At 39.1% G+C, this 21,689-nt stretch overlaps 1 long non-coding RNA gene across 2 annotated transcripts in view; it reads right to left on the bottom strand.

The window, feature by feature from the left end:
* The window catches only part of LOC310761646, a 74,450-nt gene that overhangs the window by 44,158 nt on the left and 8,603 nt on the right, over nt 1-21,689 (bottom strand). For both annotated transcript variants that reach the window (XR_014547626.1, XR_014547627.1), the window contains exon 3: nt 17,490-17,523. This is a non-coding gene — a long non-coding RNA (uncharacterized lncRNA). The remainder of the gene's footprint in view (nt 1-17,489; nt 17,524-21,689) is intronic.

Below are 21,689 nucleotides of genomic sequence, written 5' to 3'. Positions count from 1 at the left end.
ATCCCTTGGGATGGAGGGAAACTGGCTGGCTTGATGAAGAAAGAGATTATATATAGCAGCTTAGTTATCTGGGACAACAGGTAAAGGGAAATGCTGTTTATGTGTTACTTGTAGTTTTGTGGGTTTTTTCTTAAAATATTCAAAATGTAGGTATGGCTTGTTGAACCATTTCAGAACTGTATGGGAACGTTACAACTTTGCTTTTGTAAATATGATCACAAGGTGGCGGGGGCGAGGATGAAGGAAACATCTCATTTTGCTTGTGTTGCTAGTGGCTATTTGATTCTGATCTGTCAGGCATTAACAACCCCAGAAGATGAGCTCTATTCATTTGCAATTCAAAAATGTCGCAATAATGGCATCACTCTGTAAGAAATACAGTTTATTATAATAAACAATCTGTCCTACAATGCCTGTATGCTTTGATAGTTTGGGGGCTTTTGATGAATAAATTCTTGTGCTTGAGAAAAAATTCCAATTCTGATAAATCATTAATGATTTACAGGAATTTCTCAGCTGAATCTGTTTATAGAACCTCACACATTGCAGCTGCGGTGATAGAAAATCATATTTTCATTTAGTGTGTGAAATGAAAAAATGTACTTCACCTAAAAGCATCTATGCTTTGGCATAGTTCACAGAAAAATATAGTCATGCAGATGAGGTGTTTATTAGGGTTAGATACATGAGAAAACAAAAACATAATAGCTGCTTACTTATATATTTGGATTCATTTACTTAAATGTTTTCATTCACTGATATATAACTTACTTTTCATGGCACATCCCCCCAAATTGCAAATTATATAAAGGCACATCATATTTCCTGTCAGAAATACAGATTCAACAGCTGCAACCCTATATATGTCTATTCAGAATTAAAGGACCAGTGACGTTCACTCCTGAGTAAGTGTGCATAGAATTCCATGCTTCAGACTGCAAGTAAGTTTCACTGAATTTAATATACCCTTTGAGTAAACAAGTTCAGGATTAGGATAGAAGTCTGGACCAAATTAGACATGACATGAACTCCTGTGCTTCTTTCCCCAATAGTCTGGTGTTTAGGAATTGGTTTTGGTTTTACTGAAAATCAAGAGTGAAAAAGATGTGGGGTCAGGCAGAAGATTAGAATAGGGAGGGTGGTTTTTGAGTGGACTAATGACGGGAAGTACAAAGGTTAAGAAGCTTCCTTCCACCTGCCCTACTACCACTGGCAGTCTGCAGAGGCTGCTTTTGTTTTGTTTTGTTTTGTTTAAAAAAAACCAGCAGGAGATGAAACTCCATGCAATGCCTGGTTTGGTCTTTTGTCTTTTCCATTTCTACAGTAGACAGCACAACTTAGATTATGCAGCTTGTATAGACGCAAACACAGCCTGCTGGGGTTAATTGAAAATGCATAGAAAAGCTTCCTCTGCTTACTAACACTATTGATGATGCTCTTCTAATGGCCCAGTCCTTATTATGCTACCTCTTCATATCTGACATGATCAGAAATGCACAATAATGTATAACATTAACACATTATTATTACAATTTAAAACTTTAAAATAATCAAAGGCATTGAGAGGAGGGAGACAGAGCAGTTTTATCTAGTTTCTTGCACATTAAGGCTGCAATTCTAGTATAGAAACATACTGCTATTCTAACAGAAAGTTGTAACATCCCAATTATCAGTATGTGAGAACTGGAAAGTGTCCAAACTTGTAATACTAATTCTTTAAAAGGGGCCTTTGCGAGGAGGGGGAGTCTGAGAAATTGTATGCTGGTTAGCTTGACATCTTTTCCAGGTGGAAAGCATTATTAAATATAAAAATACAAAGCTTGTAGAAAAATAAGTCTGCCAAGATTAGAAAATAAACACCAGACTTTTAGAAGAGCTGAATCAGGCCAGTGGCCCATCTTGTCCAACACCCTGTTCTCTCATTGGCCAACCAGTTGCCTATGAGAAGCCCACAAGCAGGAATTGAGCACAACAGCAGTCTCCCTTCCTACAGTTTCCAGCAACTGGAATTTGGTAGAGCATGAGACTCTTAATCTCAGGGTCCTGAGTTTGAGCTCTGAATGCTGAAACCTTTCCTCATGGGGAGTTGCTTCATCTCCGTGATCATTTTGGTTGCCCTTATCACAACATCATTTTTTGAGGTGAGGCAACTAAAACTGTACTCCAAGTATGGTTACATCATTGATTTATATAATGGTGTTATGATGTCAGCAGTTAGAGGCGGATTTAAGGGAGCGCGACCACTTCGGTTGCACTGGGTACAAAGCCTTGGGGGTGCCACACAGGGCACCACACCTATGATACGGAATGGAAGGCAAGAGGTGGGGGGCCAGTTCAGAACCCTTGAGCATTATATTTATATAATTAAGATTTTTACTCTGATGTGCATCACTTTATATTTGTATACACCAAATTGTATTTGTTCTAGTAGCACCCATTCACTCCGTTTAGAAAGGCCCCTTCCTGTTACTTAATAAGTTACCAGTCCACATGAGGACCTCTCCTCTTATCTCATGACTGTTAAGCTTACTCAGGGAAGCTGCCTTTGTCAAAAGCTTTTTGCATTGTTCAGGGTGATAAAAACAAAAATGGATTGCAAGGGATTGCTGCTAAAGTGTGTTCTCCCTCATGGAGAGCACAGGTTGCGGGCGGGGCTGACAAGACACCTCACTGTTACCAGGCAAATGGTTTGGCCATCCTTTAAGCAGGGACGGGTTGTTACTGCGGAAATCTAGATGTTGCCATTTGTTGATTGACAGCCCTATTTGTTAAATACAATGCTCGCAGCAAGGAACTTCCTCTTTTCGCTGCTTACTTCGGATCACCCGCCCTCCCTTTCCTAATTTTAGGCTGTTTGCTTGACCGTGCTATGCCTGTCATGGGGTCATCTGCTTTGGGGCAGGGGCCTGGTAGGAATTTCATCCATTTGGCTGATTAGTGTGTGCCACTTGGTTTTTGCCTACTGCTTAGCAAATCATCACAACTTGTAAGGTTGCGGTTAGGCATTGGTCTTGGAATTGGTTGGTGGAGGGGTATGGATTTGGCTGTGCCTGCCCCTCCAAAATGCTGCTGCAGCTGCTGCTTCAAGGGTTTTCCATTAAAGGAACCCAGGGGCTCCCCATGCTTTTGTCCGAAACCCCCTGGCAAGGGGCTAGGGCCACGCAAGCCCCTGGGAGCATTCTGGGGAGAGGTGAGGCATGGTTCCCAGTCCCGTCTCTCTCCCCAGGTGACTTACCCTTGCTGACTTCGCGGGAGGTGCGAATGTCAGAGCTGTCCCCATACGGGGTCAGTTAGTGCTACCAATGCCTAAGCAACCACTCACATTGCTGTAATTTGAATAAAGTTGTGGCCAAAATTATGCCAAAAACCTTAAACAAAAATTAAGTGTCAATTGTGTTTTTCTTTGGGGGGGGGTGTCTTGGGGACCTCGATGTGCAAAGGATCTTTCCAAATTGGGCGAATGGGCATTAAAATGGAAAATGCAGTTCCACATAAGTGTTAAGTTATACATTTGGGATTTTAAAAACCCTTACTTAACATATAGAGTAAGGGGTCTGAACTGGAGATGACTGGCCACAAAAGAGATCTTGGAGTCCTTAATAGTTGGCAGTTATACCTGTCCTAGTTAAAATCAGAAGTTCACCTCAGTGTAGACCTGCCTTTAAAGACAGTTGGAACAGAAAAGTTCTATCTAGTTGCTTGTGGGGTCCAGTTGGTAGAAAAAATAACACATATTTTATATCAGTTGTATTTGTTTTCCATTAAGATCCCAGGCCCAATTAAAATTGCTAGTGATTACCTTTGAAGCTCTAAACAGTTTAGGGCAAAGCTATTTGAAGGCTGATCTGCACTTGTATGAGCCTAAAATTGGCTGCGCTCACAGGCCCACCGCCACTACAAATTACTAGAGGGTAATATTGCAGTTACTAGCTCAGCAGGAATCGTATGATGTATGAGACCTGTAAGTTTCATCCTTCTGACACTGAGTCATTAGTCTGAACAATCTGAACAGTCAAATATGCCATTCCCCCACATTGTGGGTTGCATCCAGATGGACAGCCTCAACATGAACAAGTTCTGAAGATGTTGATCTCTCTGCTCGCATTTCTCTCCTTAAGATCCCACCCCCTGTTAATACAGTAGTCCTTTAAAGGACTGAAATGCAGAATTGCTAAATAGGAATAATCTTCATAATCCTAGAGTGGAGTATAATAGATCACTTTTCAGCTATCATTCTAACTGCATGTAGCCCATTTGTAAAAGATGGACAGTTCCTTGCAAAATAGGGCATGAATGCCAGAAATCAAAATCACTTGCTAATGTATAATGCTCCAATCCTTTCTACATACAGAATTACTTTTTCAGCAATGTATTATTAAGAGCAATAGATTTATGAATTGTGGGGACGCAGTTTTCTGCAACATGTAAGACACACACAGCTTCCATTCTTTGTTTAAAGTCATATTCACATGAAATAAGAAGCACTGTTAAAAAACTTATAAAGATATAAAAAATAATTAGCAATCCTGGTAAGAATAAAATAAAGGGATAATTTAAGTTTTTGGGGGGATATTCTCACTTTTTGTGGAGGTAAACAGCTCTCCATGGAATACATTATAAACTACAGTATCATAGAGCTACTAAGACATCATTTTTCCTGCTTGAATGAAGATATAAGATGCATAATATATGTAATTTTGTCTCGAATAAACTGGTTCATAGAATTCCCTCCTCTGCATTTTCATTGCTTTCAGTTTTCCAAATTTGCAGTGTTGTCTCTTGTCAGTTTTTTATTCCTTATCATAAGTCCTATAACAAGGCTGAATGTCTAACCTTTCTTTCTTTTACTTCCATCAAATGAACCACAGAGGATGCTTATTAAAGATTCTGGTCATTGCTCCACTGTGCAAAGGCTATCTCTCTGCTTTCTAATAAGGAGGAGGTTCAATTTTGGGTGGGGAGGGGGGGCAGGCTCAGCTTCCCTGATAGATAGCTAATGCTTTTTTAAAATATTTCATTTTGTCAGTCCAGGTTTACTTTTATAAAATGAGAATAAAACTGTACACAGGAATTTTATTATTAATATTACACAGGTATAATGGAAGAGGGGAAAGAACTTGCACTCCCTTCCTTCCACAACTGCTAGTCTGGACAGGCCATTCTTGCCAGAAGCTATCAAACAGACTGCTATGTCACAGGCCCCCAACATAGGAGTGATTTCTGAGATGTCTAGGCAGATAATAAGGAAGGGGGACAAAGCGAGAATCCAGTCTGCCTTGCTCTTCCCCAAGCCTAATGCAGGTTCTGCTGCTCTGTCAGACCCACACATGTAGCATGACATGTCAGGTTAAGCCCATGAGAAGTCTCACCTAGAATGTCTTGCAGTAAATGCATCTTGAGATTACCAGTACCAGGAACACAGCAGCCAAACTATCTCAGTCTAGGAATGGCTGTAGCTGTCTTACCTATTGAAGTCAGGTAGACACCTGAGAGGAAAATTCACTTCGAGTGTGACAGAAATGCCCACAAGAGCCCAACATCCAATTTTATGAAGTTTATGAAGTTAAGAGTTAAACTTATTGTGTCTAAATTTTTCTTAGTGGTATATTAGATGCATATTTGTATGAGCCTAGATGCTAACTTAAGGAAGCACAACAAAGCAACAGAAATACAGTTCAGTGGACTGCTTAAGTTTGTTTTACTCTATTATCAACTCAGTGTACGTTATTTTTTAAAATAATAACCCTCAAAATATAAGCAATAATTTCAATCTAGTTAATCATGCTATTTTTCTTTTTCTTTTCTTTTTTTTGGGGGGGGGCAATGGAGAAGGTTGCATTCATGGAATAACTGTATTTTAATTTTCTGTCAGCTTTATTATCCCAAGACAGTGAAGCCATGTAATTAAATTAGCTGTGACTCTGCAACTCATTTTCAGATTTTTTAAAAAGCATATGGTACCTTTCATGAAACATTTAATAAGACTATTCATTAAAAAAAATGAATTAAGCATGTGTTGAATTAAGCATCTAGTACTACATTAGTCTATTTATTTATGATATAGGATGTCAAATTCCCAGTTATACCAAATAACACAGAGAAAGGTAGTGTTAGGTGAATAAACGGTTCAGTAGATCCGGTTCCTTGATTTGCCCATTGAACAGCGGTTTGACTGATTCCACTTCTTTTCCATACTTGTAAATACATTCCAGGAATCCAATGAGGTTTTAATGTGCCTATCATTTTTGAACTGTGAACTGAAAGGACGACAGAGGTAAGTTAGTCTGTTCTGACTAGGGCCAGCACTGTACTCTTCAGAGTGGTTTGTGCAGGGCTGGGAGGATTGACTATGATGTGAGGTTTGTGGGGCGAAGGAAATGGTTGATTATGTTATATAGGATTGTTTGCATCACACAGAAGACAGAGAGCCTCTCCGTCATAGGTTTAGTGTTTTGGGTCTTAGAAATTTGTCTGCGGGAACTGCCGTTCAGGACCAAAATTTTGGGGGCTCAGTATTTATGGTAAGTTTGTGAAAGTCACGAGTCTCTATGAAAGGCTATGAATGAAGCGTGATCATATTGTTGCCAGTAGGTGGCAGTAATAGGGCCTTTCCTTGGCCTTGCTACTCCATTACATCCCAAAAAGTTTTAACCCTGCCATTGTGCATAATGCTTGGTAAAAAATAATAATAATAAAGAGAGAGCAGGGCAGGGGACATCCCTTGGGAATTCCCTTTTAATTGTTTTTTAATTGTTTTCTATTTTAAAAGATGCACCCAGAAACAGGACAAAACCTGTCGGTTGACACTGCAAAAAGGACATAAAAAGGATCGAGACAGTTCCATGCACCCCTAAGCACCAGACGGAACTACTGAAATGATCACGCTGCTTGTTCGTCTTTTAAAATGGAAAATCTAATCTACTTGTTACAGAGACTCACCTGGCACCTACTTTAATATCTTTGTGGAGCCAGTGAATACTTTCCTTTTCTCCCCAGGCATTTGATTGTGAGCATCTCTGCTATCTTTGTGGGTGTTCTGGCTGGCTAATTTCTTAGTGATAACAATCATTTGAATGTAGTTGAGAGGAGACTAGATTTCTGCCCGCTGCTTTTAGAATTAATCTATTATCGCTTTTAATGTTGTTGTTTTGGTTTTTCTTTTCTATATTCTGCATTGTGACGAATTTTTTATATCATTATTTAGAGCTGTTTCCAGATAAATTCTTGAGGAGGGAAATGGCTGTCACACAGGTCAACTGGGTTAACAATTGTTCCCAACAAGAATGGTCCTGGGAACTAGCCTATATCAGTGCTGGATTTATGGCTGTATAAGTGTTTCTCCTGCACAGGGCGCCAAGCCAAGGGAGTGCAAAACTATTATGTAGTGCACTTGAAAGCATTTGCAGAAGTTAAGGGAGGTAAATTTTGTCCTCCCTCAGGGCACTTTATTACCAAAATCCACCCTTGTCCTATATCAGGGGTGTGCAACCAGTAGATTGCGATCTGGTAGATCGTGCGATCCTTATCGTGTACAAAATTACGGGGGGAGAGCTTTAAAACTCTATGCTATTCTCCCCCCAAAAAACTCAACAACCCTGGGCAATCCATCCACCCCACGCACACTCCTCCTGCCTCCAATGACTATGGGTAGATCACAGTCAGTATTGTTATACTGGATGTAGATGGCAGTCTCTTGGGAGTTGTAGTATCTGAAGAAGTGTGCATGCACACGAAAGCTCATACCAATAACAAACTTAGTTGGTCTCTAAGGTGTTACTGGAAGGATTTTTATTTTTTTTATCTTGGGAGTTGGACATGCCTGTCCCACATCATGACTCAGCATCATTCCCATGGACCATTCTGTTACAAATTAAAAGGGAATGATACCAAGCAGCTGTGGGCCACCTAAAAAAATTCTACCAAACTCAGTGGGACTTACTTCTGAGCAGGCATGTGCAGTATTATTCAAAAGAATTTGAGCTGAAAACCCTTATTCTTCTATATTCTTTTCTCTGTTTTTTGACGAAGGGATCTCTCCTCCCTCCACATTCTCGGGATTCTACAAACCAAGAGATGAAACATAAGGAAAAGATGCAATGTGGGTAGGGAGGGAGAATTTACTACTTATTACAACTGAAATTTGAGAGTAAATACTGAGAAGAGACTCACCAATGTGTGAAGCGGGCTATTTGTGAGTAAAAGGGGTTAAAACTCTGCATGTAGAATTTTCTTACATGCTTTAGTATATTCCAAGGTTTAATTTGTTTATTGCCCAATTTGTGTAAAAATAGGAGAAAATAAATAACATTATATTAGAAGGTACACAGCACATTTAATAATTTAGTATGTAAAGTGTGCAGGCACAGGAAATATAGTGCATTTGGTTAAAATCTGCTGTCTCTAGGTCAATGCAACCCACACAAGAGGATAGATTTTTGTCTTTGTCTTTTCCGCAGTCTTGGAGTTGTGCCTAATAAGAAAAACATGAGATTGTCCTTGCAGTTTCTGCAGGCTGTTTTTCAAAGGGTCAGTCAATGAAGCTGGCATGGCTTTGAAGGATTAAACCATCTGCAGATGCAGAGGAGTTTCTTTAGAGCATTAGTTCTTGTAATTTATTGAACAAAATGAGCCTGAGCTCTTAAGGGACGAGAGCTAGAGAGAAATTGTTAACAACTGAAGAGATATATGTACCAGGAAAATTTATATAGTCAGTTCAAATATTATTATTTATTAAATTAGTATACCCCCCTTCATCTGTAGATGTTAGGGTGGTCCACAGCATAAAAAATACAAGATAAAAACACAAAATGCCTAATAAAACAAGAACCAAATCAAAACAAAACCATAATCCCCCCAAACACATTTAAAAGGATATATTAATTATATATATAGTAATTAGTTATTAGTTTTAAAATTGTCATGAAGTGTCAGGATGGTGTTTATATACCTTTCCCTTCTCCACCCAAAACACCCACTTCACAATTTCTCACCCATTGCCATTCAGCATCTTCGCCCTTTAGCTCTCCCAGCCTTTTATAGACTCTTAGCTTTAGCTAGTTTTGTACAGAAGCCATTGAGTTGATCCCCTGGCTTCCTCACTGCCAATATAGCTTTTCCATCATGCTGAGCCTAGAGTGGAACCAACTTGCTTTTGCACACCCAGTCCTGAAATGAACTTGCTCAAGTGAAGTAACAACTGGCTCTTGCCAGATATAGAAGTAGTGAACAATTTACTTGCTTCTCCAACATATTTGAGGGTAACGCTATACCAGGAAATCCAAAGACTTATCCATAAGACAATTTCTTCTGTTGCCATGGTTCAAATAAAGGATGCTACAATCACACAAAACATAGAAGCTATGGGAACAGGTCCATATGAAATGGTGCCTCCTTCTGGAATCACTGTGTATGTGGTTCACTCTTGCTGTTGCATGCTTTTTTTCTATCCCCAATTAAGTGACCTATCAGGTAGCCTTTGATCAGAGTCTCCATCATTTTATGACCCAGGACCCAGCTTTCAGGTGTTTCATTACTGAAAGCAGGTTCAAAAAGCTGCAACAAATCTGTAGGCCATTGTTCAGGCAGTTGACACTACCCAAAAAAACAAAAAAAAACCCCAGAACACAAAGAAATATTAGGAAATTCAGGGTTCTATGGAAAAAAGCAACACTTTGAATAAGGGTCATGAGCTTTATGAAGGCAAAGAGAGGAATTAAACTGTCTTTAAATGAATGTAAAACAATGCACACCAGGATCAACAATAACATACAGACTAACAAACTGTGACCTTTACATAAACTAAAAGGGAATGCTGATATGATTAGATTAGGTGCAGCATTATCATAGAGCATGTGGGAGGAAACAAGCCCAAATGCCTGGTGTTTTAAAGCTCACAATTGCTTTGAAAATGGAAAAATTCACACTGATGGGAAAGAAAGGTATGACAAACTGTGCATGGACCATTTCCAAAATGAATGATATGCATTTGAAGGATTTGAAAGATTATATATATTTGAAAGAGACAATTATATATATCTGAAAGATTTGAAAGACAAAAGTAGACTGTGGAACTGAGACTGTACACACACTATTGTTTACTCAGCATCCAGTATGCTCCCACCAACAGTTTGGGAAGTAATGTACACAATCCATATTTATCCTCCATCTATTCTGTTGTTTCTTACAGAATACAGTGGTACTTCCGGTTGCTTACGGGATCTGTTCCGGAGCTCCAGTCGGATCCCAAGGTTTCCACAACCAGAGGGACCACTTCTGCACATGTGCATGCAGTGGTAGACAGCTTCCGCACATGTGCGCATGGCGGTAGAGCACTTCTGCGCATGCACGTGCGGCAAAACCAGGAAAAATACTTCCGGGTTTGCCCCGTACGTATCCTAAAGGATATGTAACCAGAGTCGAACATAAGTAGAGGTACCACTGTACTACATTTCAATGCATTTCTCACCAAATTAGCTGCAATTCAATAAAAAGAATGTTCTAGCTGCTTTTTCTATGTATACAGCCTGAGACAATATATAAAAATTCTGAAAATAAAGTGAGGAAATCCACCCACCCACCTTTATGGGATGGCTATAATTCTTCCTAAGTCTAATGCCATAAACAAGAATGCTTTTATTAGCTTCTTCAACTAGGCCTTTGCTGATTTGATTCCTCTTTTTTTGGCCCACTTCCCAGCCTGATGTATCTTTGTCTCTGCCTTGCTTCAGCTAATTACTTACGTTTGATGGCTACCTCTGCAGGTGCCATTACTTATTGCCACTTGTGAGCACTTGTAGTAAAGGTGTTTGTCACTTACCCCAAGGTCATTCTAGCCCTGTTTTAATTTGGTTGTATTCCCTACCTAGTAATATTGATGATAATATAGTAGGAAGCATTTTCAGCTCACACTGACCCCATAAGAACAAGCACCATGTATTTGCCTTAGGATACTTCTGCTGAGTAAGCCTTTAGAACATGGCAGTGTTATCCTGGAATGTTAACTGTAAGTCATCACAGCTGGCTAGGGAGCAATATAAAGATTCCGTTGATTCAGTCACTTCTAGAGGGGAAAAATTTATGTGCTGGTTTTTTCCTCCCTGAAATATGTCCTGCTTATTCATCTTAACTATAGATTTCAATGAATATGTGGAATTCATGCCTATTTTCACAACACACAGTATTATCCTGCATTCCCTTTCTTTTCACTTTTCCTGCTCTTTTATCAATTTCATTCCCATTTTCCCATTCCCAACACTATTACTTCTGCATAACTGCCTACCAGGATACTTCATTTGGACTGATCCTTTACAGGAAATCTCCCTTTTATTTATCTATATGCAGTGATGACTACTTGAGCAAGACACTTTTTGGGGAGGAGGGATCATCTGCTTAAAAAACATATTTATAAGGACAACTAAACAGTTTCAATATGCAACTGGTGCTATGCTGCAAGAGACATCTAGCCAAATGGACATAAGTTTTGTCTCTCTATTATCTTTCTACCTTTCTTTGTCTTAGGCTGCAGGTTGATCTAAAAAGCACGATGAAATTTCCATATCCGACCCCCTCTGTGTGCATTGAGTAGATGAGCCATATAATAAATGACAGCACAATCAGCTGTTTCAGGTCAAGACAATGTGGTAAAGGCTAACTCCCCAGCCCCATTCCATCAGCTGGATGGTGCTGCTGTTGGTTTTCTGAATGGGGCTATGTAACTGTAGCAACCGAGTTGGATGAGTTGCAAGTGCAGCATTCATTTACTTATGTAGTTGTTACTTTTATGTAGTCCTCCCAGCTAAGAATACATGCATGGAAGCATGCTTCTGTCTTTCACAGGTGTATGCCCCCTGGTGAGATCAGGACATCTGTCTGGAATAAATGAATAACCAAACCGCTGCCTTTTTACAACGGATAGCTATTGCCAACAGCTCTCGTTGCTGAGCCTGAATGTGATTATTAGAAATGTTCCTGCAGTTGCAGTTTTGTACTTGCTCTCTTTGACCTGCCTTGTCAATTATGGATATACCACCTTTCTTTCTCTTGACTGAATGTTTGTTCAGCTATATAGCAGTGTTTTTAATTAACTTTCTTTTTGTGCAGTGTTATACTTATGTGTGCATTAATATCATTGTTTTAGCTGATCTTAATAATGTATATATTGTTGTAACCCGCACTGGGTGAAGGGTGGGTAAGAAATCTAATAAATAATAACATGCAACTGAAAAAAAACATTGGTGCAATCAGATAGACAATCTGATCAAGACGGTTTTTTGCAGTGTTTCACCAACACTTTTAAGTGCGGATCAAACATGCATATTGGTTTAAGCATAGTCCATAAAGGAATCTAGATGCAATTGTATGCATGAGCAAATAAACATTACTTCTTTCCCTGTGTTTCATCAGTGCAAATGTAATAAGTGAAAGCTGTAGCAAACTGTGCATGCACAGTACTCTGTATAAAGTTTGGAAATAATAAACCACTTTTCAGGGTTTGTTTGGTTTTAAAACCAATCAAACAGTGTATAAATGATATGGAAAAAATAACAGAACAGAACAATGGATTATTTCTAGTGTACCACTTTGGTCTTCAAAGGAAGACCAATAATTCAGAACTGCAAAATCTGAGAGAAATTCAGATGAGGAAAATTTTGGTAGCAGCCCTCTCACCAGCCTAAATGGGAATTGATAAACCTTTTGTGGTTCTTGTTTGCCTCTAATATTGTGAAAAGGAGAGGGTTGTCAACACCTGGCAGGCCAGAATATATGGCTGGATTGTATTCAGCTGGAAGGATCCCAAGTTATGCTGTGTGTGTGTGTGTGTGTGTGTGTGTGAGAGAGAGAGAGAGAGAGAGAGAGAGAGAGAGAGAGATCCCATTTTCCCCACTTCCCTCTGTGGGTGGTGTATGTGCTTCATCTGTGTGTGAGAGAGTGTTATAAACAGAAGTATAATTAGAGGGAGCTGCTACATAAATGAGTGGACATAAGAAAGGGCCAATTTCCCTCTAAAGCTCAACAAGCATACAATTAGCACAGTGACATAAGATACTCTCCATGGGATATATAAATACATATTGTGAAGCATGTGCAAGGTATGTTCTGAACAGAACTTGCAGATGAATACAAGAGACAGGCTGGTGGCACCACCTTTAAAGAGCACACAAAAGGCAAATGCAGTATTTCACAGCTAAAAGGAGGAATAAACATAATGCTATGGACATAAATGACTAAATTGAGATGGAGAAATAAATTAAATTAAATTGAAAGGAGCTCGCAAAAGTATCAAGCCAGCCCACAGCTTGAAGGCCCCTATTTCTGTTTTTTATTAGTGTATTTCTCTGGCAGAACAGGGTCATGCTGAAATTTAAATGGTTATGTAAATCAATATGCAAATTAGTTGTAACCTCCAGGCATCTGGAAAGTTGCCAGGGCTGTTTCAGATCCAAAGTGTTTGGGATAACACAGCTTTGTGATTGTAAATTCTCATGCAAATTGCATAAATTGTAACTGTGTGTAAATGTAAAGCTATGGGTTTATTGAAGGTATGTCACCTAAGGACCTATTATTGGAATTGCAGCAGTGGTGTCATTTGCTGAGAATTTTCTTCTTCTTCTTCTTCTAGATGGCTCCCTGTAGCTTCTTCATCCTAGCAGGGAATTATCTCAATTCATGTTCTAGGAAGAGCTCAGCAAGGAAATGTCAGAGTTATCCTGTGTTTCTGGATGAGCCAGATGTGAACCAAATACAGATGTGCAAATACTATTTTACCTTATTTATTTGCAAGAGTATTTCTAAACCACCAAGTCATTTGAAAAGTATATCATGGCAAGGTGCAATGTAATTATTAATACATTAGATTATAAAATCATAAAAGAGAGTACAAAAAGAACAAAAGAATGAAATCAATTCTCTAAAAATGCTTGGCAAAACAGAAATGTCTAGAAATGCTTGGTGAAATGGAGAAATATCAGAATTGTATGAGTCTGGTTTGCATGCAAATGGCATGCCAAAGGAAGACACTAAAATTAGTTTGCACAAACTAACCAAAAATGAGATACTTGTAGGACAGCCAGGAAGGCTCCTCCAGATGACCAAAGTGATTTGGCAATGTATAAGACACAAGGTAGTCATTCAGGGAAACTAGTCCTAGGCTATTTAGGGTTGTATAAAGTAACAGTAATACCTTGAACTTAGCTCAATAATGTAGTGTCTGCTAGTACAGAGTTTTACTTTAGAATCACTGCACCTATTAAGATCTCATTAGCTAGTCAATTTCGTTCTGTTATAACATTGACAAAATGGATGAGTCACACAGAATTTCCTCAGTGTTGTTTACAGGGCAAAGTAGTGTAATTGTTTTATCCTTCATTAATGGAGAATCAAGTATTTCAGGGTATATTAAGGCAAGGTTTTTGGCGTTTGAGATTTATTCCTTTCGCATTTCCTCTTGTAAATGCAGCCTAGTACTTAAATGCTTGCAGAAAGAACAGCAAATGTTAAGAAGTACAGATGATGTGGGGAAGGGATTGACAAGCTGTTTGCCACTTTGTAATGATGCAGCAGATGAGTGGATGCACACTCAACTCATTTAAATTGGGGTTTTTTTAATACAAAAAATGAATCCCTTTTCCAAAGGACCATGTGATAATGGCTAACTGTTCTTAAGGGCGCAACAACCAGTGGACAGTGAAAATATATCTAACCAAAGTATGCATTTTAGGACTTAAGTTACCATTAGACAGTTTAGATAAGAAAGCATATCAGTCTGATGCAAAGTATTGTGCAATAAACTATCATCAAATTAGATTACTTTGCACTTCTCACTTTTGCAATTATTAACAAAAAAAATTGTTTATGATTATTCCCTTTAAGTCTGAAACAGTATAATTTACATGAGGGTCCCTATGGAAAGCAGGTTGTTTTAAGCTGCCATTCTGCAAATTCAGAAGCAGCTGAAACACCAGCAGAGTCAAAAGGGGGCTTAGGGTGATTTGGAGCAGAGAGGTTGAACAATGAATCCCTCATGCCAGAGAACTATGAAAACTGGAGTTCTGCGAGTGTAATAGTTGTCTCCTAAAAACTCTCAGCACCCTTAACAGTTCCCAGTATTATTTGGGGGAAGCCATGACCGTTTAAAGTGTTATAATACTTGTTTAAATGTATAGCACAGGTAAGGCCAAAGTTTGCACACTCAAAGCATCCAAGTTATCCTTTATCCTCAGTCTTCTATGCAAACTGAACTTTCCACAGATCAATAGCAATTTAAATGTCATCCTTCCCTGTAAAAGCATTTCACTTGCATGCCTGTTTGTCTCACAAACCAAATTATTCTTAAAATGAGTCTGGAAAAGCAATCACACTTGTCCCTTTGGAATTAAAATGCTACAAACAGAAAAGAAAACTCTGTCTTTAAACTGTGAAACTGTTCAAATTAAAGAGATCTCACCTCTTACAGTTTGATGTTGATTTATTGAGACATGGCTTACAATTTAATTCCATGACAAAATGAACTCTTAATAACGGATGCTATAAGCAGACTGAGGGGAAGAATGTTATGCAGTGAGACCGACCAGAAAGTTACTCCTGGTGGTGGTGCAAGTACTACATACATTCATAAAACAAATATATGTTCAGTATTATATCGTACTTTTCTTACAGAAGACTTTCTCATAATTTACCTGCAAAGGCAAGTGTGAATGTAAGTGAAAATGATATATCTGGAATTCCTAAAATGGCCGTGCTGGTTGGCGCAGGTGGATGTTGTACTTAAAAGCTTATGGAGGGCACCAGGTTGACGAAGGATCTATCTATCTATGCACTGAAATTCCAGCTGATTCCCTGCCCCAATCTGGAGTAATGCGTCTATAAAGTGCAAAACAGACATGTTGGTGCGGATGTTGACCCTCTTTCAACCCTGGCCTCTTTCTCTCCTTCAACTCCTCTCTCAGCTGCTTTCTTGCAGCAAAGCGAAGTATGAAAAGCTAGGTGGGGTATGAGGAAATTACTTGGTGTAAACTAGACAGTGGAGGTGAGTTCAGCATTCACCCACCTACATGCTACCTTTCAAAATTAAATTACACAGTGGGGGGGAGAGAGGATGTATGAAAACTTGTGGCTGGGACAGAAGTGCTTTTAGAGACATGGTGTTATGTATGGTTTGGCACCAGGTATAAGAAAAGGCAAGGAGAATGGCAGGCTGGGGAGCACACAGGGCTGCTTACTGAGGGAAATGGTGCACCCCTGGCTAATCATTGTTTCTCTCCATTAGTGTGTCTATCCCAAAATCTGCCATCCGAGTTCAATGATCTGGGCTGTTGACCCAATTTTTGGCTACATCTGCACAGTAGCTATGTGGCACATACATAGCGCTGTGTGGCACAACAGCAGGCATTGCTTTCCATGTTCTGCAATTTGGGGTTTGTGGATCTCTAGGACCACTTCAGTGAACAACAAACATAGGGCATATCACAAATTAAGAGGTGACACCAAAGTCATAATAAATAAGTCCAGCATGTGTTATGCATCAGTTATGCTATTTGCATCTGATATACATTATAGAATTTACAGATGACTTGCTACAAGAGATGCACATAAAATATTAATTAACAGCTGTCCATACTGTATTCAAAGCAAACTTTTATCAGTTAAAATAAGCCTCTAACCTTTACAACAGTCTACATTTTCTTTAATATATTTTGTCAGTAATTCAGCTGTTGAAAGCACAGTATGAGTATATCAGACTAAAACAGACCAAGGATACAATCCTGTACACATTGATGTCCAACTGAATTCAGGCCTCAAGTGAGAATATTGGATGAAAGAATACTCCAAACTACATACCTGTTCCTTCAAGGGAGGGCAACTCGTAACAGGCCAACTCTCCAATTTCTAGACCCCCACCCCAATCCGCCTTAATCTTGTCAAGATTCAGCTTCAGGTTATTGGCCCTGATCCACCCCATCACTCCCTTCAGAAACTGATCCAGATCCATCCATTGCCTCTTTGACTAAAAGGAAGTAAGGATAGAGGAGGAATCCATTTTAAACTGATTTATACATGGAATTTGGAAATGCAGCTGAACTTTGCCCAGACTGGGCCACTTCTTGAATCAAACACCCATGTACGCACAATGCCACTCAGGCATTGTTGAGTGTTTTCTTTTTAAAGCCCAACTAATTTATAATACACACACATAGTACATACAGTACAGAACTTGTGTAAAAGGCTAACTTCCTATTTAGAGCAATAAATGAGATGGGAATTAGAAGAAGAAAAAAATCTGTGTAGATAGGTCAGCTTGTCAAATTATTTGTTTTTATTCATATTCTAAATATCATTTAAAAAAAGTAAATCTATATCAAAATTAAGTATAAAACATAGGCAGAAAAATGGATGAACACCTATAACAATACAGCAAGATCACCAATTAAGGGAAAAGTCACTGATTACATTCCTCAATTACAGTAAAACATCATAAGGAGAAGCTCACTAACTATTGAGAAAATCTGGATATTTGCAAATGAAGCCCTGTGCAACAACAACAACAAAAGTGGGGGAGGAAAGGGAGGAGGTTGTTTTTAATAATTGTCCTTCGAAAGAGACAGCCTGTATGTCATTCCTTTAAATAAGCTTATGTTGGCAATAAAATCAAGAAATAGAAACCTAAATGGTAGTGTAAAGCCCAAGGGAATATCCAGTTCACTTGAGAAGCAATAAAAGGCCTTTCCTTTGTAAGACTAAGATTAAACATTTGTGTATTTCTGTAAAATAGCCAGCAGTCTTGCACAAAACAAATACTTTGGAGTACATAAGAATTCTCTGTTGTAATGTACATTTCTTTAACTCTAAAATAATTCACTCAGTCAGTGAGGCAAAAGTCGGAGATTGCCTTGTTTTTTAGTGTTAAACAGATAATCAATAGTTCACTGCAATAAAATTAAGTGTTTTGAGTTTATTAAACTTCGGAGACAACTACGGAGTAGCTAGAAAGTACAATATCGTTAAAAGACAGCATAAACTATGCAACCTTGTGTTTGTTCTGAGCCTTGTTCGACTCCTCTGTAATTAGAGAGGGGAGTATTGTTATTGAAGAAGAGGCAGAAGCGCTAAGTTATCCTCTGCAGTATCCAAGACCCTGGACTTGGTCAAAGAAACCAAAATGACTTCTGCAATTCACTTAGACCTAGACACTGAAGATCTCTGATGCAGTGGGAAGTTGATGAAAGCACCACCCTTCCAATAGATGGGATTATATAGCCTCAATGATGGTGTCAGCAGGTCCTTATATATTGTTTTTCTTTGCAGATCTTCTGGTACAGTAATATTTTTCCCCAGTAGCTTTTTTTTTATTCTTATTGTGTCAATTTGCAAAATTTTATAGAATAAATTAAACAAATATACAGAACTTGAGATATGGAATGGACAATTTCAAGTTACGTTTCTAGGCAATTTGGATTGTTTCTGAATGGAACATTAAATTCTGAACTTCTTACTTCATTCGAAATCTATTATCCATCATTTGGGGGGGGTATTAGCATTTTGGCTTTAAGGAATTTGGCCTTAGCTAAGTGAAATCCACAATGGTTTTTCTTTCTTCATATTATCAGTAATAGTATTATTTATTAAATTTCTATACTGTCCTACATCCGAGGATCACAGGACAGCTTACAATATAAAAAAAAGAAAAATACATAATAGAATAACAAACAAAACAAAAACCACAATAATAATATTGGGCAACTGTTTTCTATTAAACTATTTAAAAACTATGTTTTGTTACAGATTATATTCGACAAGCTGAGATAAATCTGTATCTGTTGGGTTATATATTCCTTTCAAAATGTTTGACTGGTACTGTCAAGTTAGTCAAGAATATGTATTGGCATTTCTAAATGTAATGGTATTGGAATCAGCTATTATATTAAGTACCTTTTAAAGCTACACTTTAGCTAAGTACATGTGTCATTCTCAATAGCATAACAACTTAATCTAAATAAATATATATCCTATACTACAATCAAAGTGGATCAGCCCTAGAAATGCTAGTGTGTGTGGTGTTTTGAGGAATTGATTTTAACTGCTGTATAATTGCATTCAGTACATTTTAGCAGTTACTTTAATAATCTGACTTGGAACTATTTGCTAACTAGATATACTAAACTGGAAGTTTTGGATACAGGGCAATCTATCATCATGAGAATATTTTCCACGTCAGATATGTTATCTTTAAGCAATTGCTGTATAGGAAGATTAATACCACATCTTATCAGCATATGATATCACAGAGGGAATACATTTTGGTAGAAATTAAGCACTGTTGGATATCTACCAAAATTAGACAGAAGATTTAAAGGGAGCCTAAAGGCTATTTTCAACACTAAAACCTCATTTTATGTGTTTCAGTTTAGAAATAACACCCAACCACCTGAATGAATCATAGGAAAGTTAATTGTGTTTTCTGTTTCCCATCACACAGGCAAATACTGTCTTTTCTTTCATAGCAAACCATAGTTTGCTAGTAAATCTAAACTGGGCAAACTCTTGTTTATACAAACCAAAGAATGCTTAAAAAGTTGGAAACTATAGTTCAATTGTGGTCTACAGTTCCAATTTTCAAGCAAGCAATGATTCACACAAAGTATGGTTTGCCTGGTTCAGTTGTAATCTACGCTTTGCACAAAAGAGAAAGTAAGACAAAAAACAAGGGGTAGATGAAGAAATGAAAGGGCGTGTGAAATAAAATCTTAGGCCCATATACTGTTATTTAGCATGATAACGAAGTGTGGGCTCAGGATGCTTAATTGCTATTTTATAGCTACTGAACCTTGAAATATTGGAAGCATTACAAATATTAAAACACACCAACGTCACTCCACAGCCTAATTTCCCATCTATTTGCCTCTGCATTGGGTAGGACTGCCTTAAGGGTAGACTGACAGACACTGCTGTTCTCCTGAAATGAATAATCAGGCATTTGTGGAGTAGGTACACAAGCTTTTATGTAGCATGAGATTGCACATCTCCACTATTCCACTGTGTCAACACCTGGAAAAAATGGCAGCACCAGAAAAGAATTTCAGTGTATACTCCCAACCTTAAAATGTGAGGTGGTAAGTCAGGCTTGAAAATTATCTCTGCCCTTGGTCATTCTTAGCTGATCTTTAAAGAATCATCCTTAAGTAATTACAAATGCATGTGCCATTCTTAAATAACACACTCTTGCAATGATTTGCAACACTTGTCTCTCACTGTCTTATATCAGTATGACTGTGCCAAGAATGCTCCAGTCTTCAGGGGTCCCTTGGCAACATGCCCCCCACCTATGCCTCCACCTATACCAGTGGGTTCAGCTGATAGTAGCATTTCAATCAGTGCTGGGCAGGAGCCATCTTTTAATTTACCACAGTGCACCAGAATGACACTATATCTACCAGACTCAGCCACCTGGCACAGGGTAGATATCAGTGCTGGTGAACCCTGCCAAGTTTGCTGCCCTTGATTTGCTCACAGGTGATGTCTGACACTGGTTCTGGCCTGGACATTTTTACCTTTAAAAAGACAATGGAAATGGGATCCTTCTAAATCTAGGGTCCTGGTTGCACTCAGGACCCTTAAGCCACCCCCATGGGGTGTGTTGTTGCTAGGCGTGGCCCAAGCCTTGTCTGTTGGGCCCTGGGATCGCGCTTGGCTGTTTGGACCAATTGGGGCGAGTGGCGTGATCCCAAGGACCTATAAATGCGGCAGCACGACGGGGGTGGGGTACTTGCTTCGTGCTGCCAAACACCCTTCCTCCCTCCCTATTTTAGGTGCTGCTGCTTTGGCCTTGCTTTGGATTGGGTTGCCTGCTTTGGAGCAGGGGCTGGGTAGGAATTTTTCCATTTGGCAGATTGGCTTGGCCACTTGGTTTTCACCTACCCCCTTAGCAATCATCACAACTTTGTAAGGTTTGGGGTTAGGCATTGGTTTATAGAAATGTGCTGGAGGGGAGGTGTGGCCATCACCTGCCCCTCCAGGTACAAGGGTATTCCGTTAAAGGAATCTGGGGGTCCTGGATCTCATCCGAAGTCCGCTTGAGGGACTAGGGCCATGCCAGGACCACAGGAACCCTGGGTTGAGCTTCAATTGATCTTCACCGATATTGTTCCCTTGTTTGATGTTTACCCTTTCAGACTGCCAGCCAGAGAGGCTGGAGTCAGTTATAGTCTCTGACTAATGCCTAGGCCAATACCGCTCAATTTGTTTTGTAATCAATAAAGTTGTGGCCAAATTTTTCCCAAAACTTAAACTAAAATTATGTGTCCGTTTGAAGTTATTTACAGTGGTACTTTGGGTTACATATGCTTCAGGTTACAGACTCCGCTAACCCAGCAATAGTACCTCGGGTTAAGAACTTTGCTTCAAGATGAGAACAGAAATCGTGCTCCAGCGGCGCTGTGGCAGCAGGAGGCCCCATTAGCTAAAGTGGTGCTTCAGGTTAAGAACAGTTTCAGGTTAAGAGCGGACCTCCAGAACGAATTAAGTACTTAACCCGAGGTACCACTGTACTGGAAAAGGGCTTGGGGGACCTCGGGGCACAATTTATGGAGTGATCATTCTAGACATTAACGATAAGGAGCATAAAGGGCATGATGAATTATAGCTCAGTGGCAGAGCATTTCCTTTGCATGCTGAAGGCACCAGGTTCAACCCCTGGC

This window comes from Podarcis filfolensis, assembly GCF_964270895.1.
Source record: "Podarcis filfolensis genome assembly, chromosome: 4".
NCBI lineage: Eukaryota > Metazoa > Chordata > Lepidosauria > Squamata > Lacertidae > Podarcis > Podarcis filfolensis.
Note: the sequence above shows the minus strand (reverse complement) of the source record. Positions and strands in the feature narration are given on the sequence as shown.